At 38.0% G+C, this 18,343-nt stretch overlaps 1 protein-coding gene and 1 pseudogene across 1 annotated transcript in view; both read right to left on the bottom strand.

Moving 5' to 3' along the window:
- The window catches only part of Peli1 (pellino E3 ubiquitin protein ligase 1), a 55,395-nt gene that overhangs the window by 31,908 nt on the left and 5,144 nt on the right, over nt 1-18,343 (bottom strand). The gene's annotated exons all lie outside the window — the stretch shown is intronic.
- LOC113458214 lies at nt 13,683-14,023 on the bottom strand (annotated as a pseudogene).

The raw sequence follows: 18,343 nt of genomic DNA, 5'->3' as shown, positions 1-18,343 counted from the left end.
GACTGTCACAGACTACAAGTTCTAGGTCAGTCTTTGCTATACAGTGAGACTGTCACAGACAGGCAAGCTGTAGTTCTGACCTATGGATATAAAGTGAAGGGCTTTTACTCCTTTCTTGGGTTCTATAATTTATTAATTTTATTTACAGAAGAACTCACAAAAGAAAAATGTTTCATGTATGTTTCCTAGTCTACTATAAAGAATACAAGTCAGGGACAGTTACTTGAGAGCCTGAAAGAGGGAGATCACTTAAACCCAGAAGACTATTTCAAAAACAAAAAACAAAGCAAAACAAAACAAAAGGGGGGGATTAAAATAAATAGTATCACTTAGAGAGAGTCAAATGGAAGGGCAAGGCATTTAAAGTAATGGTATGCAGGAGAGCTTTCATGCCCTCTCCAGGTATGCCACTTGTGGTCTGAATAGGAATGGCCCCATAGACTCATGTATTTGAATGCTCGGCCTATAGATAGGGCACTACTAAGAAGTGTGGCCAGGGAAGTGTGTCACTGTGGGGGCAGGCTTTGAGGCCTCATATGTTCAGGTTATACTCAGCATGGAGCTCAGTTCACTTCCTGTTGCCTGTGTGCTACCTCTCTAGAACCATGTCTGCCTGTGTGCTAGCTTACTTCCTACCATGATGATAATGGACTAAAACCTCTGAAGCTGTAAGCTGTCCTCAATTAAATGTTTTCCTTTAAAGTGTTGCTGTGGTTCTAGTGTCTCTTCACTGCAACAGAAACCCTAAGACAACACTCAGATTTATTCACTAGCCAAAAAACTCAACCTTATCCTGGTCTTCTCTTGTGGGTCAGTAGTAAAACAATGTTCTACTTTCTAGTCACTTGGCGACCAATCCCATCCTGAGGCTGTTAAGAAAAACCATTCTAAGTCACTCAAGTGCATATATTCAAGAATGATCTAAAAGGGGCACACATGAATAACAACATTTACTCTAAGGAATTCCAGGGGTTTTAGCTTATGCCTGCTTGGCATAAGCATTAAACATACTTCTGAACCATTTAAATTAGCAATAGTGTCAGATTAGGTTTAATATTCGAATAGACAGCTCAGTAGTGTTGGAGCCCACAAACTCTACAGGGAGTGCACAGCTGACAGACCAATAGACAGACCCACGGGAGTGTATACATACATGTCCACATGGAATAACTGTTTTGCAGCGCTGTGGGAACGCTTGTCCTTTGGAAAAGTCACTGTCATATCTGTAAAAACCTTGTGAACAAGTCATAATTTTTCCCTTCAAAATAGGATTCATTCCCAAAACACCTCAGCAGTGTGACTTATACCATGAGGCCTTGGAGCAATGGCATTCACTCTTTATTCTATCAGTCAAATTTACAGAGTTAATCCCACAAAATAACTTGCTAACAGACCACACTGAACAGGAAGGCAGCTATAAGAGTATTCAGACTAAAGAAAAAAAAACATATGGTTCAGCGATTAAGAGCGTTGCCTACTCTTCCAAATGTCCTGAGTTCAATTCCCGGCAATCACATGGTGGCTTACAACCATCTGTAATGAGGTCTGGTGCCCTCTTCTGGCCTAAAGACATACATGCAGACAGAATATTGTATACATAATAAGTAAATAAATAAATATATATATATTTTTAAAAAGTGTATATATCAATCAGTCCAAGCCCAATCAGTTCAAGGCATTTAGTATTTAAACAATTGATTATGTAATTTATTATCTAGCGGGACACTGGTGTAATATAGCATTGTGGAGGTCAGAAGACAACTTGGAAGAGTCCATTCTTTTCTCTCCTCAAACATGTGGGTCCTAGGGATGGAACTTAAGTCTTGAGGCTTAGTACAAAGCACCTTTATCCACCAAGCCATTGTGCCCACGCCCAGATACAATATCAATGTTCCTTAACATCAAATACTGTGTGATGTTAAAGAAAAGTGTCATAATTTAGCTGAAAGAGGTTCCAGGAAAAGCTTCATTTCAAGAGGGATATTTGAGTTGAACCATAAGAAGTAGACTAGATTCTCCTAAGTGAGGAAAAGCACGTTTAAGTGGAAGAAACTACTGCATCAAGATGGAAAACACATAGGGAAAGAAAAACCATTTTTGTGTGTTAAGGCAAGGGTAAATCATTAGGTTCCCTGGAGTGAAGATTTGGTTAGACTAATGAGAGCCAACGAGAAATTGGGCCGTATTTTTGTATGCTTGGAGACTATCAGAAAGAACACACGACAGTGTAGTAAGTGAATGAAACGCATCTGGAAGGTAAAGAAGAGCCTAGTACAGGAACAAAGATTGAATGTTGCCCCATCAAAAACCTTTAACTAAGGATTCAGAAAGAATTTAAACATACATAGCAGGTAAAACAGTTTTCATCATAGAAATTTCCTGTGATTTTCTGTGTTAGCCATATAATGATGGTCTTAAAAGCAAACAGTCTTTAAGCAATCAGATTTCAAAAAGCATATTTTAAAGGTACAATGGTTTTATCTGCCCATCATTATTTGTTTTGCCTCATTCCAGCACCATAGTCAACTCTTTTTTTCTTACTGGCTCTCAAATTCTTTCCTAAAAATCTTTATTTTAGGAAATAAATAAATAATCTGAGTTAAAGATTTAGTTGGACTATTATGACCTCTGTAGTGAGTTTCTGATGTATAATTTGATCTGTGTTTATCTACTTTTTTGCATTAATTATGCATTCTTGGCCTTTTTACTAGAATCTTACTACAGAATATATAGTAGCATGCTTAAAATTTAAATTTCATACATCTTACCATCTTCAGTAGCAACCTCTTAATGTTTTCAAAATTAATCAAAACACTGAGTTTAAATAAGTTTACCTAATTATTTCATAACACAATAGAAGATCTAATTACCATGCTGCCCTTTCTCTCTGAAGAAACAAAGATATTGCACAGTGCCAATGAATTCACATCTGTAAGTCTGGACTTTTTTTTTTTAACTTTTCATCATAGAAGAGTGATCTCTCACTAGTGTATGCTCACTGAGCCAAGAATCTACAAGGACAAACAGCAAAGCTACACATTACGGTGAAATCAATTAGGTTATTCACACATTTAGTGAATGCTTGCCAAAGCCTTCCCTTTTTCGGTATCAATAAAAAGCAGTCATACTGCTTTTAAAAAGTTAGTTTGTTTTGAAAAAAAGCCAGGGTTCTTAAATTCAGTGTCTCTTCATAACTCTTGCTCACTTTGTGTGGGTGGAAGGAAGAAACCAAGACATCCAGAACAAAATGGGAAGTAAAGAGAAATTTTTAGACAACAATAAATTGTAAAAATCATTAACTTATAGTCAGAATGATATTCTGAAAAGAAACATAAATGGAAAAATTTGCATATGCATTGGCAATGCAAAAATAGTAGGTGCAGAATGCCTTAAATGTAGAGGTCTTTTCTTTAGATCAATTTGGTTCTTGTCAACTCAATAAGTTACAACTGAAACATATTTAAACAGATTCTATTTAACTGTTCTTAATGACTATAAAGATGTTTGTATCTGGGGACTTGAAATTTTAACCCTTGACGAAATCAATATATTTTCTTTATGCTAGTAGTAAAAGTGCTCTTCATCAAATATCCAACACTAAGCACTTAAGTATCTATCTCAGAAAGTTCATCTCAAAGAAACTGTTCAAACTCTGTAAAAATGCAAGACCTATACAAACACACAGATACACTGAGGATCCTTGAAGACCCAGATCCACACACAGCAGTAGGAATTTCATGAATGTAGACCTATCCGAATCAGAGTTTCCTCAACTTACCATATATGTATAATCACTTTTCATCTGAGAATTTTTTATGACCCCAATAAACAGGCATACAAATCAAATACTTGCTAATAATAAATAAAATAATTTAAAAACAATTCTTTCGTATATATATAATTTATTGTTCACTAAAAATGAAGAAAATCTGAATGTAATAAGTTGGTTGTGCTTATGTTTACACAGAGTATTAACTGTTGGTTAAATATCCAACTGAGGATGTAAAGTAGCTCCAATGTTCCCAGAGTTGACTGACATTTTTTATAATCACCAATGCTGAGAACATCTCTTTGTATAAACACAAAGTATGAAATAACAAAATCTTTTTAGGCCCTTTCAGAAACTGTTAGATAATTCTCAGTTATAATTTCACTGAATAAACTAAGACATTTGATTTTATTGACTCTCTTTCTATCCCATGGACACTTGGCAGTAGTTTATTACTATGTTCATTTATCCTAGCCAACCACAAGTTTTGGGCTCATTTAACAGTACTGGAGCAGCTTTTTGTTTGTCTTTTGTTTTTGTTTTTCAAGTCAGGGTCTCACTGTGTAGTTCTGGCTGTGGCCTCAAACTCACAGAGATCTTCCTACCTCAGTGCTGGCTCATGAATCAGGCTTTAAACCCAAGCAGAAAGTAGCTGGCTACTCCCATAACACCTGCACCACTACTGCATCAATGGGTCTATCTTGCCAGGTCAGTTACTACTGCAGCTCACAGGAGACTTTCCTCCCTTCTAGAATCATGAAAGCCAGTCCGTGGGGATGAAGCTTCTTATTTTCTCATGTCTCCAGCAATCGGGTCTTAACATCAACTTCTGCAGAGTAACAGAGGAATGGCAACAGTCTGTTACGTCTTAGTATATGAGACCCCAATGGGTTTTTATCTGACAGCTTATAATGTCTACAAGGCCATTTTCTCTTTGCAGTAGATAGCAATTAATACAGAAACCCTCAACAGTTAATATACAGAGGATAAGAAACTGTGGAGTGTTCAGCTCTATATGCGACATCTATATCACACCTTTTTCCTGCCAAGTTACATGTAAGAGGGAGTAAAAAAGACTGCAAGAGCTTTATCTGTAAGGAAACAATGTTTGCCAGCCATGACAGGACCATTGTAAACATGAACTCACAGAGCCTATGACTCATGTAGAAGACCTGCATAAGATCAAGCCAGTCAGAATCCCACACAGATTGGTGGGGCGGGGATGGCTGCTGGAGGAGAGCCAGTTTTCTTTTGGGATTCAGGAATGCTCCTGTAAATGGTATCAATGGGTATTTGAAGGGGGAGGGGGAAAAGGAGGGAAGAAGAAAAGAGAGAGGAGGGAGGGAGGGGGGGAGGGAGGGAGGGAGGGAGGGAGGGAGGGAGGAGCCATACAAGTGAGCAAGAGAGCAGGCAAGCATGTGAAGTTGGTAGGGTAAAGGTAGACTTTAGTCAAACACATTATATAAAAATTTAATGAATAGAAAAAGTATTGGTAACATTATTTGAGCCTTAGAGCAGAATGATGCCACTCCAATTTATATAAATCAATGCATTCCACCCCCCTTGATCCTGTAAGCTGAGTTTTCTCTTACAACGGTCTAAAAAAACTATTTCAAGTATGTTTGTTTTCCTTACAGTAAATATTAGGTCATAGAATTCAGTTCCAAGAAAAAATGAAAATATTTTTCCTCACAGATGATTCTGTCTTTTCTATGTCTGCCCTCCTGTCAAAGACACAGGGCTTTTATTTTATGCCTCATATTATCAATAAAAAGGATTTTATTTTTCCTCGAGAAGAATAAAAAAAAATGAAAAAAATAAAGTAACAAGTAACAGGAGGAGGAGATGGGGTAAGCCATCTAGCTATGCTGTAAATAGTAAACAGGTATGCTTTTACCTATGGGTTAAACACGAGCCAGTGACTAAAGCTGAGAAAATTAAGGAAATTCAATATACAAATTTTAATACAAAGGCATCAATTTAAAAAGCACCTGGTAAAAACTGGGATTCATAAACAACTCCCTCAAAAATTAAAATCTTAGACAAAAAAATAAGGCAAATTATTGCATAATGTCAAAAGGTAACAGTTAATCATAAAGTAAAAATTCTTGATTATATGCACTAGTGATTATGACATGTTACTGAGTGCCTAAGATATCCTAAAAATTTGGTTAGCAAAAGGCTCAACAAAGTAAATCACAGCTAAAGTCACTGTAGTAATACTGTGAAGCTACGCATAGTAGCTTTTGTGGGGGTTGGCGATTTAGAGCAAGAAGAGAGAAAAGCAAACAATGCACATGGAATTAATGTGGAATTATAGCGCACACTATGCCTCCCAGATCTCACCAAGGTGACCTGCCACATGTCCATTTTAGAGCACACCTTAAAGCACCAGGTGCACATCCCAGACCTCACCCAGGTGACCTGCCACATGTCCATTTTAGAGCACACCTTAAAGCACCAGGTGCACATCCTTGAGCAAATCACAGCACTTCTCATCACGGTGAGGCCTTTAATGTGCAGTCTGCATGCTCGCTGATGAGATCAGTTATTACTTGAGAGGAAATAAAATAAAGTGATATTAAAGGAGGCCTGGAGCCAGACTGTCTCTGTCTGACTGCTGACACCAACATTAGTTTCTGTAACTGGACTAGCTTCCACTGAGGAGCAATTTCCTTACTTGCAAACTTGAGATAACAATAAAAATAACTGGCATATTTGCAGCCTATATCATAAATGCCAAGTATCAGAATTTTACCTGTTGTCTTTCATTCTTAATAATGTTCTTAGTAGATGAATAATAAAAGTAGTACTATTGGTTATTTTGTAGAGGAAGAAACCAACACCCAAATCAACTAATTTAATTGGCTAAGGCCACAAAAAATAAAAAGTGACATTTGGGAAAACTGGGAGAGATGGCTCACTGGCTGCTCCTCTCCAGGTTCTATTCCTGGTATCCACATGGCAGCAAATAATTGTCTGGAACTCCAAATCATGAAGACTTGATTCTTGCCTCTGATTTCTGTGGGTAATGCACGTATATGGTATGCAAACACATATGCAGGCAACACATTCACACACATCTACTCTTTAAGTGACATTTAGGACTAAATCATAAAAAAATAAACCATTACATCCTACAATATTACTTAATTTCACAGTACCATCATAAGATATTAAATACCTAGACTATAGTAGTAGCACACCACAGCTTAATAATTAGTACTTTGACAGTTTCTCTTTATAAGACTATACAGTCAGTTTAAATAAAATTAATATGCCAGGTGGTGGTGCACACCTTTAATCCAAGCACTTGGGAAGCAGAGGCAGGTGGATTTCTGTGAGTTCGAGGCCAGCCTGGTTTACAGAGTTGAGTTCCAGGACAGGCTCCAAAGCTACACAGAGAAACCCTGTCTCGAAAAACAAAAACAATTAATATGGAAAGTAATTTTTGCTGAAAAAAATTACTTGAAGAGGGAGAAAACGCAGGAAATTCTTATGGGTCCTAAGCATGGGAATTTAAGATACTTTTGAAATACCCAAGGGAGGTGTTGGAAACAAATGCATATATAACTCTTAAGCCTAGAAAAGAGAGATGGACTGGAATATAAACCCAATACCAATAGAATTACCTGACCTGGGGAAAGAGTATAGAGAGGACAGGAGAAAGAGAGAGAACCTAAAACTAAGGTGGCTAAAGGCTGTAAGACAAGGAAACAATGCTAATATATTTAAAATACTGAAGTGATGAAGTATGACCTTCACAACTGTTTCAAAGGATTACTGAGATTTCAGTTATTATTAGCATCTTTATATACATTATAATTAAGCTTAGAAAGCATGCATTTGAGGAACTAGAGAAATGGCTCTGTGTGAATGAGAGCTTGCTGCTCTTGCAAAAGACCTGGGAGTTCAGCTCCTGCACCTACATGGAGGCTCACAGACACCTATGGCTTAGGTTCCAGAGTATCCAACACCCTCTTCTGGCTTCTACGAGCAGTAGGCACATACATATGTGGTGCCTATACATGCAAACAGGCAAAACACTCATACATGTAAAATAAGATAAGGAAATAAATATTGCAAACATTTGAGACATGCTGATAATTACATTCAAACTCTGTCCCTGACTAGCCACCACTACTATCTATCTACTATGGACTTTGTGGCTGAGTTATGATCTAATGTAATTAGAAACTAGGATCTAATGCAATTTTCCCGATTGCAACTTCTAGAATTCAGGAGCCTGAGGCAGGAGGACTGCAAGTTTAAGGCCAGCCTGGGTTAAACAGTAAGACCCTGTCAACACACGCACCCACACGTGGCAACAACAAAACCAAGCATGCAAACAAACAAAAACCCTGAAAAATGTATTAGGCACCAGGGAAAGAAGAAAACTAAGACTTGACCCCTGCCCTTACAAAGCTATGTAAAACAACTTAAGGTCAACTTAATCTAGTAAAATAGAGCTTGGGCCTCATGGGAGCAAAGAACACACATCCAAGTTTAGGATGTAGGGGTTTAGGTTTGCTTGGTTTAATGATGATGATGATAACAACAACACCCACTCACTGAATTTGCTGAGTTCTTCCCATAATTTGTAGACGCTAGGAGCAAAACATAGTGAATTTAGATCTCTATACACACAGGTATGGTCTACTAAAGTGGATGGGGATGTAGCTAGGCTGGTGAGTGCTTGCCTGGCATGCATTAAGTCCTGGGTTGGTGGTGCTGTCTGTAGTTATAGAACTTGTCAAGGGAAAGAATGAAGATCAAAAATTCAAGATCATCTTGGGCTACAAAGCTCAGGAGGCTACACACAAAAAAAGGGGAAGAGAGGAGAAGGAAGAAGAGAGAGAGGCTAGGGTGAAGGAAGGGAGGGAGATTTTACGTGTTACCACAAAGACATTAATCAAACAATAAAGAGGCCTGAGGCCCTAACTTGAAGAAGAGTCTCTTGTATACTACCCAAAATGCTTGGTGTGATGGAAAGGCATCAGGCAAAGGCATTTATTTCAAGCAAAGGGACTAACATATGCAGAGGTCCAAAACTACCTTGCAAAGAATAAGAATGTCTTTGTGGTTTAAGCACTGTGGTGGTTTAAATGAGAAATGCTCCCCCATTGGTTTAGGTATTTGAATACTTGGTCCCAAAGTGATGGTACTATTTGAGGAGGTCAGGCACTCTTTAGAGCTTTGCTGGAAGAAGAATATCACTGGGGCCAGGCTTTGAGAGTTTATAGTTCACCTTACTTCCTGTTCTGTTTCCTGTGTGCTGATAAAATGTGACCAGCTAGCTTTCTGTTCCTGCTAACATGCCATGTTGTCTCCACCATGATGGACTGTATTCCTCTAGAACAATAAGTCAAGATAAACCTTTTCTTAATGGTTTTCTTAAAGTCAGTGCTTTATCACTGTAACAGAAAAGCAATTAATACAAGCATGATAACGAAGGGGAGATTATAGCTAGAGTAGAGGAGACCACATAAAGACTTTATAAGCCAAGATAATGCATTTGAACAGACATAACAGGAAATGGGAACACAGTGCAGGGGACTGACAAAACTGAGTTTATTTGGCCAGACCCTCGATTTGACAAGCTCAAGGCGTTCCATCTCTTGATCCCACCTGGCCCACTCCAGAGTCTTCAGCTCAGTACACGGTACCACTATCCTACCAGAAAATTGAAAGTCTTCAATGCTCCCTTCGCCATAATCCTTTAGAAACCACCCCACAGCTATGCCATTATTTGACTTCTAAAGCAGACTCGGCACACACTACCAGGTCTTTGCTCATGCCATCCTCTTAGCCTGAACAATACTGCTCTCTTTAATTAACCGGTGCCTTCGTGTTCCTGACAGTGTACAGACTCAACTCAGAGAGCTCTCTCTTTAGCCAATAAAACACAGGTCCCTTCTGCTGCTCTCTCACAGCAACCTGATCTGTACTGATTTGTACATTTAATTGCTTTTAATATCTCCCTCCCTATTCTGTTATTTTCATTCAAAAAGAACTGCCTGGGTTTGTTTTTGCACTGGTTACCGAATGCTTGCACAGCACTTTCTCAACACACAGGAAAATAACTCTGATAGCAATATGGAGGATGAATGAGAAACATGTGGTGACTAGGACCAGGGACACCAAATAAAAATAATCATAGCAGAATGCTAATAACAATAAAATTAGTCTCTAATTTCTGAGTATCTGCTTTATGTTTGCTCTGCGCTGTGAACTGAACAAAGTGTCTTTATCCCTTTCAGAGCTGGTAGAAAGGTATTTAGATCCTTGAGGTTAAGTAAATCAAGTCAACTGCTCAAGGCAACAGAGCTATTAATCCCATGGAGTAAGGATCTGAATCCAGTTTTCTTCTAGTCAAAGTTTTTGTTATTCTACCCTATCTTTACTGTGAATAATACGCAGAGTGGAAAAAACACCATGATTAATGTGCTATTAGACTGAAGTATGGGGAGTGAGTCCAAAGGACAGTTTAGTAGTGATATAAGAACTAGAGGGAAAGAAACAAGAGCACCTGTAAGACCCCTAAATCCAAAGGCCTTGGAATTACTACTTGTTTCGTAAGTAAAATGTGGCGCATGGCTCACAGTAGTAGCACACCTATAATTTCAACACTTGGGAAGCTGATTTCAAAGCCAACTAGACCATACAGAGAGTTCAAGGCCAGCCCGAGATACTACATAATAATAATGTGTTTCAAAAATCCTAAGTAAACAAATAAGAACTTCGGTTCTAGTCAGACACATTGAATGAAAATGTGCATCTTAATATCATCCCCTGGTTTCATATGGTAACATTTGAGAAGTAATGGTATGGTTCCATTAAGTAAATAAAGAAGACAACCATATCATAAGCCAGTCCATAGAGCTAGAACTAAGGCTTTTAATCTCTGGTTTCACGGTTTGTCTACAAACATCATTTTGAACTTCATTTACATGAGGTTCACGCTAGAGAATCTTTAGAACTTGAAATGATTGTAAATCAATTTATTGCTAAGTATTTTAATTTGTTCTATCCCTTTTGGCGTCCTGTAAATTTTCTCTAATCTTTCAATATCTTTAATGAAATATTAAACTGCTATCCCTGAATATAAAGAATTCTTAAGTTTGTGTAGTGTCAAGAGTGAATCATGAATATAAAGAGGCATTAGTACAGACTATCTTTACAGAAGCAAATCAGTACGGAAGTGAGACTTCCTATAGGCAGACAATTTGAAGTCATGGAATCTTGAAGCTGAAAGAGACTAAGGCTGAGATGACAGATGGATGTCATCTAAAGCGCCAACTATATATTAAATGCTGTATCAAGAAAAGAGTCTGGTTGAGTGCTGCTGTGCATATCTGTAATACAGCACAGCACAGCACCCAGGAAGCTAAGGCAGGATAACCATAAAGTTAGTCCAGGAAACACAACGATCCAGACTCAAAAGGCCAAAAGTCATCTGAAGCTGGTTTGTGATCGACATTTTAGTTATAACTTTTATGAGGGGTTCCAAAGAGAACATAAGTACTACAGAGCATGTGACTTCGTAAAGACACAGAAACTAAGGCTAAGGTAGGCTAAAAGAAATACACAGCCACAAAATAAACAAATCAGAATTCTAGGTCTAACTTTAGGGTTGGGGTTTTTATCCAGCATATAATGCCTCTCTTCTCTGATGTATTTATACAATAAAAATGTTCTTTTTATGTAACAGATAATAAAAGTCAAACCAATTAAAATTTAACAGGGAGGGAATACACACCTTTGAAGGTTTTATTAGGCTATTACAGGGTTTGCAATTCTATAATAAAGACATGTTCACGTAAGTACATTCAAAGATTTAAATAAAGGTTGAACCTTTAGGTTCTATCACTATGATCAATGAATCTCTGACTCAAACTGTTTCCTGACAATTTCACTTCGTGGCAAATTTTCCCATATGACAATTCTTTTTAGAGTTCAGCCGTTATGACTCAGGGCACCTCGACGCTATGAAGGAACTTTCAATATAAGGGGTAGGAGGAGAATGAGGGGCCTACTGAATCATTAACAGCCTACACAGTTATGAAACCCAGCAAATCCTTTTTGGAAACCATTTTCAAAGTAACTTTAGAAGGCAAATTCTGGTGAAAGCCTTATTAAAAGACTGGTATTTAAGAGATGATTTATATACAAGAAAACCTCTTATTTGTTTAAAGAACACACAACTGGGAATTTTCAACGGAAGCATTTTCTCTTTGAATGTCACATCTTTTTTGATTTGGTATCACTAAGTCAGTGTATGCCCTCCTCAACATCTGTCACAGCTCTCGGGTAAACTGCGAGAACTAGTTCAAAGACTGAATCACCCTGCTTTATGTGAAAGTTACAGTAAGCAGTGAGCCCATGTAGAGTGTTCTGATGCGGGGAGTCTACACACAGACAAGGTTGTGGTTTCTAATTACAACAGCCACTACTTTACAAAGACATATCTCAACACATTTTTTCATGAATAATAAACTTAATTAGGTTTGTAATTTGGATGCTCTTGTCCTTTTATGTTAAATGCACAGAATGGCAATGAGAACAATCTGAAGAAAACCCCTCATGCTAACCATAGCCTGAAATGAAGAAAACTACCGCCCAGTACTCACACTTCACTAATCTGCCATAAACACAAAGGAACTGAAGTACTAAGGATAGTGTCTGCCAGGAATCAGAAATACAGCACTGAGGTTTGGAGAACCAACAAAGCACCTCCTAATGGTTCCACTTACTGTTAAAAAAATAAAACTAAACTTAATTGAGCCTTCAAAAAAATTAGTCCCACTTATATGTTGAAAACTATAATAAACAACTAGGAAACATCAAGGCCAATCAATCACTTTTCATTTCATTCTTGTGGAAGGAAGGTAGAAACTTATCACATTACCCATCTTCTCCTATCTTCTGCTTGAATATGAGGGGAAAACGCAACAACGGAAATCCAGACAATTCTCTCCTAAGGTCACCTCAAATTATATTATTATAGTGCTAAGTAAGGCTCCAATTGTTTCACATTTTGGAAAAGACAACAAATACTAAGAGCAGAAAATACCCTTTGAAATTCCACTCAGCTATTAATTCTGCTACCAACTGTTGCTCTAACAACATATAGTTCCTACCTGAATGTAGTATTAATTTATGAAGCTTCCAATTCAGTATGCCTATTTCTGTTTCCTATATTGATCTAAAAAATCTACATCCCACAGGTCAAATAGTTGTATCTCTGTGTCTGACAGAATACACCACGTTACCAGATACACATTTAAAAAAAAAAAAAAAAAGAAGCAAAACAAAGGCAAAGATAAGAAGTTAAAAAGGAACAGGTAAGGCAGAAACAGGAAATTGCTAGTTACCCTTTATTGCCTTTTTTTTTTGCAAGTGAATCAAAGACAGCTTTTACAACTTTTAGAGTTAACATAAAGTGTTTAAAATACATTAATTAATACATCCATTTTAATACATCCATCCTCACAGTATGTTTACATAAGGACTGAGTCTGGGTATTTATACACACACACATATATAAGCATAAATACATACATACATACATACATACATACATACACACACACATATATGTATTACATTTCTAACAATTTACAGAAAATATCTTAAGACAGGATTTTGCTAAAGTACTCTTAATACAGCTGGGCATGGTGGCCAATGCCTTTAGTGCCAGCATTCCAGAGGCAGAGGAAGGCAGATGTCTGTGAGTTCAAGGCCAGTCTGATCTATATAGTGAGTTCCAGAACAGCTAGGGCTAAATATAGAGACTCTATTTCAATCAATCAACCAACCAACACTAATAACGTATTCCCTTTTCTTTAATCTGACAGGCAGTATTTATCCAGATGGCAGTCGTAACACGTGGTTAGAACATTCAAATAAGAACTCAAATAAGATCCACTGTTAAAGATTGGTCTTCAAACATCATAGCTATGATGCCACGTTTGCTTATGATCTTTCTGATGTAAAACCACATCCACAACTCAGTGGCCACCAAACCATTCTGCAGTTTCCTTAACTGTAAGCTGTTTGAAGCTACCAGTTTAGTACTTTGAATTATTTTTTTTTCACACTCCGAATAGTTGTAGGAGTTCAGCAGAGGTTGGAGGAACCAGCTCAGTCTTGGCATAGTGCCAAAATGTGGTCAATCAAGACTTTGACTAAATCATGGCAATGTTTACTTGGCACCAGAGCCTTGTCTGAGAAGTTACTGATGAACTTGGTCATGGTCTAAGGTGAAAGGTTCATTTCCCAGAACCCATAAAGTATTCTTAATACAGATGTGTATTTATAATCTTAATGGCTATAATTAAAGTTCACAAATTCTGATTATTGCCATTAAATTCTAAAAAATATGAATGAAAAAGTTATACTTCCTCTATCATTTCACATAAGTAGAAAAATGTAGTCTTTATTAAATTATCAAATAAGTTTCATTTCTCAAGTTGGAAACACTGACTGTAGGAAGTACAAAGATTAATTTTTCAAAATTAATAATATCTACATTGTCCTATAGACAAATTTCTAAAAATCTCTAATCAAGAGTTTCTGGACATTTAAACATTTGGGTAAGATCCGTTTTTTTTTTTTTTTCCAGCCTATGGTTGGAGTGCTCATAAGGTCCAGGGATGACCCAATACTATTATTCTGCTAAAATGGCATAGGATCCAATGGCCATCTAAATTAATACCTCCATACCCATAGACTAGGGCAGCTCTCAGACCTCATCAGAGAAGTTTCTTTGTGCAGGTACAGCAGTTAATACAGAAACTCACAATTTGTCAAAGTGCAAAGAATAAATGTCAGTGGAGTGCTCAGTCACAAATGGAGCATCTGTATCATGTGTCTCCTCCACTGCACAAGAGGGGCAGAAAGATTTTAAGAGCCATGAGTCAGGAGGGACTGGAGCGAAACTGTGCGCTGGACTTGACAGGGCAGATGTGCTCACGAGCTCACAGCAGCTACAGCTGTCTGCAATTGATCAAGCCAGTCAACATTCTAACGTGGAAGGAGACCCAAGGGGTTCATGAGCCCCTCATGAACATGGATTCTAGAAAAGAGAGCGTTTTTAAAGGGTGTGACCCCTGGCAGGTCAACAAGGCTCCAGTGAATGGCCCCTCACCCACGATCATATGGACAGCACAAGCTGGACTGGATGTTTTGTTTTTTAAGATGAGTTGGAGATGGGGTGAGGTAGATGTGGGAGGAGTGAGAGAGAATAATGATCAAAATACACTGAATAAAAATGCGCAAGGAATTAATAAAAAATATTAAAGGATCTATTTTTCTATAGTTCTAATATTGAAGATTCAACTTTATTAACTACTGATCTGAGAAATTAAGCATGAATACGCAATTTGTGATTCAGACTCATATTCCACATGTACATGTGCGGAGGCCAGAGGCTGATGTAGGTGTCTTCTTCAATTGCTCTCCTTCTCATTTTTGAGACAGTCTCTTCAAGAGCCTGGAGCGTGCCTTTCAGCAAAGCTGGCTTAGCCAGTGAGCTACAGAGAGCCTCCTGTTTCCACCTCTGCAGTGCCGGGGACTACAGGTACATGCCACAGGTTAGGCTTGTGTTACATGGGTGCCAGTCTGACTGAGCCATCTCCCAAGGCCCACATTCATCTCGTGACATTATACCTGTCAGTCTGCCAGTTCCCCAGTTGTATGCCACAGCAACTACAAAGTTCCACAATTTTCTTACACTTTCAAGTCCAGTCTTTCGTTAATGAATGCATTTTATTTTACCTTTTACTAACTGGTCACCATTAAATGTACTGTTTAGTCCTAAATACATGATACATATGAAATTTACCTGCAACAACTGTTTTTGAGTACTTAAACATTAAGAAATGGACATAGTCATGTGTGCATATCTGTTTTAATATTTAGAACATAAATATCCAAACAAGTTAACTGCTTTTCACACAGTCACATTCAGAGTTATACTCATCCAAATGCTGTAATTGTTCAAAACATTATTAAACCCCTCAGATCATGGGTGGATTTAATTTTTATAAATAGTATCTGCCTTCTCATAGTGGATGTGGTGTTTAGAAATAGCCTCATATTACTTCCTATTTTTCTCCTGTCAAAATCCCTATCTGAAAAATAAAATGAAGTAACCTATAGCTAATAAGCCTTCTTTCCTCAAAAACAAGGAGTCAAAGAATTAATACAAAATAATGAACTATTTTCATGTGTGGCTGTCAGACAGGCTTTTAAAGCAATTAAAAAACCTTCTAAAACTATTCTGAGCAATCTTCATATTGATGAATATGGTTTTCATAATGGCTAAAGACTATATATACAAACACACACACACACACACACACACACACAGGCACAATTAAAGCAAGGATGGAGAGCGAGCCTTATACTTTTTACTATTCTCACATTATCTCCTGATACTGTTCTGTCTGTACATACATGCATAGTCATATTCACATATGTGCAGGTACATGTGGAGGCCAGAGACTGACATCAAGAGTCTTCCTCAATTACCCTCCTCTTTTATATACTGAGGAAGAGTCTTTCACTTGAACTCAGAGCTTGTTGACTCAACTAGTCTAACTAACCAGCTTGCTCTGGGGATCTAGTCTCCGCCTCACAAATGTTAAGATTAAAGACAGGCCAACATGTTTGCCCAGCATTGATATGGACGCCAACTCCAGACTTCTTACTTGCACAGTAAACACTAAAACCACCGAGCCCACTCCAGGCCTACTCTCATACTCATCGTCTCTGCAGTCTAGGGCCATTGCACCTCAGGGTCACTCTACCTGCTGCCTCCCCTTATCAAGCATGTCTGACAACAAGATTAGACTTGCACTCTTACATCCCAAAGCCTTCACTCAAATATTTATCATTATATCAATAAATGTATGTATATAATTACTTTGATCACAGTCTCCTCCTTCTATACTCCCATTGAACCCCTTCTTTCCAGCAAGTACCTTTCCTACTTTTCTATCTTCGGGGTTTATTTTTTTGGGAGACCCACTGTATTTAGTCAAATTACTTGGATAAATATGGGTGTGGTGTAATTATTTACTTGACCAAGAGCAATGTATCATGATTACACCATTGAGAAACAATTCTTCCCTCCCCCAGCAATCACTAACTGCCTATATAGTTCCTTGGGGAGGATGGGGCCTTACGAGTCCTATCACCATCTATAATGAACACTGATGGGCTCAACTTTGTGCAGACAGCCAGTGCTACTATGAGTTCATGGTGCAACCAACATGCCAGGTCCAGAACGCAGCTTTAGCAGCACTGATTTCCATCTCCCAGCACTCGCATTCGTTGTACCCTTGTTTAACAATGCTTCCTAAGCCTTACAGGGAGTGATACAGATGTCCTCATCCAGGGACCAGGTTCAGGGTACCTGGGATGAACTATTTCTGTGTGGTAGGCTTATATAACAACCTGAAAGTGGCTGGTTACCACTTTAACAGTTATGCCACCATTGTCCCAGTGGGCATATCTTAGCTGTCAGGTTGGAACTGCAGATCACATGGTTCCAGCTGCTTTAAGATCCCGGACGACTTTTCTTCACTAGAAGCCAAATAGCACTTTCTAGCACTGGGAAAGCTGGTCAGCAGGCAGGAAGCTTTGAGCTCAGTTCAGCATGGCTTCTCTACGTTCTGCAACCAAGGTATGTGGTCTTATCTAGTTCTGGAGGGCAACCAAGGGCAACTGACTGTAGCCTATATTGTTTGGGAGTTCTTTGGGGCTTCCATGACCAATAACTCATAAGGTGGTATCCCACACCTGAAATGGGATTTTTATTTAATAATGTGAGACTTCTGGGAAGAGCATCATTCACCTATTCAGAATAACTCCCTAAATGAAGTCTTTCTTAATGATCCTCTATCTTCCGCTCTCTCCACGGTCCTTCTACTACTTCCCTGATATATTTCCATGTGTACAAAATTTTTATGTATTACACAAAAGTAGAAAGAATATATGAGGTTTCTTGTATTTATCTGTATGGCATCTATCCCCAACCATTTTCAATCTAGGCCAATTACATACCATCAATGTTTTCCCCTTTTCAAATAATTTAAAACAAACAAAAAAATCCAGACATCCTATTTTTGGTTCATGCACATTTGTATATAGGTGTGTGCACCTATGCTTGGAGGCCAGAGTTGACATAGAATATGGGCCTTTAGCTTTTTGTTGTTATTGTTGTTTGGTTTTTTGTTCCACGTTTTTAAACATTCTACACTAAATCTTTTATTCAGCTACATCGGCTGGCTATCAAGTCCCAGGCATTGTCCTGTCTATGGTGACTCCATGCCAGGCTTTTTACATGAATGCACAGAACAAACTCAGGTTCTACTACAAAACAAGAAGCACTTTACTGACTACGCATCTCAACAGCCCCTAGAAATTATATTTCATTAACTATTCCTACAAAGTAAAGATTTGTATCATCACACCTTAAAAGAAAAACTGACAATTCTTCTTCATTAAAAATTCAAAGTCTAAACTATCTGTATTTTTTTTTTTTTTTTTTTTTTTTTTTTTTTTTTT

The sequence above is a fragment of the Microtus ochrogaster genome, unplaced genomic scaffold (assembly GCF_000317375.1).
Source record: "Microtus ochrogaster isolate Prairie Vole_2 unplaced genomic scaffold, MicOch1.0 UNK9, whole genome shotgun sequence".
NCBI lineage: Eukaryota > Metazoa > Chordata > Mammalia > Rodentia > Cricetidae > Microtus > Microtus ochrogaster.
This window is presented reverse-complemented; position numbering and strand designations above follow the sequence as displayed.